The 2790-nt window shown below is 42.8% G+C and overlaps 1 non-coding gene across 1 annotated transcript; it reads right to left on the bottom strand.

Annotated features, from left to right (window-relative positions):
- Window positions 1–576: 576 nt before the first annotated feature.
- LOC130959712 (small nucleolar RNA R71) lies at window positions 577–684 on the bottom strand. The gene has a single exon (XR_009078780.1). It is a non-coding gene; the product is annotated as a small nucleolar RNA R71 (small nucleolar RNA).
- Between the last annotated feature and the right edge of the window lie 2106 nt (window positions 685–2790).

Below are 2790 nucleotides of genomic sequence, written 5' to 3'. Positions count from 1 at the left end.
GTTTCCATATTTTCTTGTTCTCTTCTCTTTCATATGAGCAGGAACAAAGACAAAGGCATTCTTGTTGAAGCTGACCCTGAACCTGAAAGGACCTTGAAGCGAAAGCTAAGAGAAGCTAAGGCACAACTCTCTGTAGAGGACCTAACAGAAATCTTCAAAGAAGAAGAACCTATGGCAGCCGAAAACAACAACAATGCCAACAATGCAAGGAAGGTGCTGGGTGACTTTACTGCACCTACTCCCGACTTCTATAGGAGAAGCATCTCTATCCCTGCCATTGGAGCAAACAACTTTGAGCTTAAGCCTCAATTAGTTTCTCTAATGCAACAGAATTGCAAGTTCTATGGACTTCCATTGGAAGATCCTCATCAGTTCTTAGCTGAATTCTTGTAAATCTGTGACACTGTCAAGACTAATGGGGTTGACCCTGAGGTCTACAGACTAATGCTATTCCCTTTTGCTGTAAGAGACAGAGCTAGGACATGGTTGGACTCACAACCTAAAGAAAGCCTGAACTCATGGGAAAAGCTAGTCAATGCCTTCTTGGCAAAGTTCTTTCCACCTCAAAAATTGAGTAAGCTTAGAGTGGAAGTCCAAACCTTCAGACAGAAGGAAGGTGAATCCCTCTATGAAGCTTGGGAAAGATACAAACAATTGATCAGAAAATGTCCTTCTGACATGCTTTCTGAATGGAGCATCATAGGTATTTTCTATGATGGTCTCTCTGAACTGTCCAAGATGTCTTTGGATAGCTCTGCTGGAGGATCTCTTCATCTGAAGAAGACGCCTACAGAAGCTCAAGAGCTCATTGAAATGGTTGCAAATAACCAATTCATGTATACTTCTGAAAGGAATCCTGTGAACAATGGGACAAGTCAGAAGAAAGGAGTTCTTGAGATTGATACTCTGAATGCCATACTGGCTCAGAATAAAATATTGACTCAGCAAGTCAATTTGATTTCTCAAAGTCTGTCTGGAATGCAAAATGCACCAAGCAGTACTAAGGATGCTTCATCTGAAGAAGAAGCTTATGATCCTGAGAACCCTTCAATGGAAGAGGTGAATTACATGGGAGAACCCTATGGAAACACCTATAATTCTTCATGGAGAAATCACCCAAATTTCTCATGGAAGGATCAACAGAGACCTCAACAAGGTTTCAACAACAACAATGGTGGAGGAAATAGGTTTAGCAATGGCAAGCCTTTTCCATCATCTTCTCAGCAACAGACAGAGAATTCTAAGCAGAACCACTCTGACTTAGCAACCATGGTCTCTGACCTGATCAAAACCACTCAAAGTTTCATGACTGAAATAAGGTCCTCCATTAGAAATTTGGAGGCACAAGTGGGACAGCTGAGCAGGAAAGTTATTGAACTCCCTCCTAGTACACTTCCAAGCAATACAGAAGAAAATCCCAAAGGAGAGTTCAAGGCCATCAACATGGCCGAATTTGGAGAGGAAGGAGAGGCAGTGAACGCCACTGAGGAAGACCTCAATGGGCGTGCACTGACCTCTAATGAGTTCCCTAATAAGGAACCATGGGAATCTGAGGCTCAAAATGATACCATAGAAATTCCAATGAACTTACTTCTGCCATTCATGAGCTCTGATGAGTGTTCTTCCTCTGAAGAGGATGAGTATGTCACTGAAGAGCAAGTTGCTAAATACCTTGGAGCAATCATGAAGCTAAATGACAAGTTATTTGGTAATGAGACTTGGGAGAACAAACCTCCTTTGCTCACCAAAGAACTGGATGACTTGTCTAGGCAGAAATTACCTCAAAAGAGACAAGATCCTAGGAAGTTTTCAATACCTTGTACCATAGGCACCATGACCTTCAAGAAGGCTCTGTGTGACTTAGGGTCAAGTGTAAACCTCATGCCTCTCTCTGTAATTGAGAAGCTAGGGATCTTTGAGGTACAAGCTACAAGAATCTCACTAGAGATGGCAGACAATTCAAGAAAACAAGCTTATGGACTTGTAGAGGATGTTTTGGTGAAGATTGAAGACCATTACATCCCTGCTGATTTTATAGTCCTAGAGACTGGGAAGTGCATGGATGAATCCATCATCCTTGGCAGACCATTCCTAGCCACAGCAAAGGCTGTGATTGATGTTGACAGAGGAGAACTGATCATTCAAGTGAATGAAGAATCCTTTGTGTTTAAGGCTCAAGGATATCCCTCTGTCACCTTGGAGAGGAAGCATGAAAAGCTTCTCTCAAAACAGAGTCAAACAGAGCCCCCACAGTCAAACTCTAAGTTTGGTGTTGGGAGGCCACAACCAAACTCTAAGTTTGGTGTTGAACCCCCACATTCAAACTCTAAGTTTGGTGTTGGGAGGTTCCAACATTGCTCTGAGCATTTGTGAGGCTCTATGAGAGCCCACTGTCAAGCTACTGACATTAAAGAAGAGCTTGTTGGGAGGCAACCCAATGTTATATTTTATCTATTTTCCTTTGTTATTTTATGTTTTCTGTAGGTTGATGATCATGAGAAGTCACAAAATCAATTGAAAAAGCAAAAACAGAATGAAAAACAGGAAGAAAAACAGCACACCCTGGAGGAAGAACCTACTGGCGTTTAAACGCCAGTAAGGCTAGCAGATGGGCGTTTAACGCCCAGTCTGGCACCATTCTGGGCGTTTAACGCCAGAAAGGGGCACCAGACTGGCGTTAAACGCCAGATATGGGCAAGCACTTGGCGTTAAACGCCAGAAATGGGCACCAGCCCAGCGTTTAACGCCAGAATTGGCTCAAAACGCATTTTTGCATGCCATTTGGTGCAG

The sequence above is a fragment of the Arachis stenosperma genome, chromosome 10 (assembly GCF_014773155.1).
Source record: "Arachis stenosperma cultivar V10309 chromosome 10, arast.V10309.gnm1.PFL2, whole genome shotgun sequence".
Taxonomy (NCBI): domain Eukaryota; kingdom Viridiplantae; phylum Streptophyta; class Magnoliopsida; order Fabales; family Fabaceae; genus Arachis; species Arachis stenosperma.
Note: the sequence above shows the minus strand (reverse complement) of the source record. Positions and strands in the feature narration are given on the sequence as shown.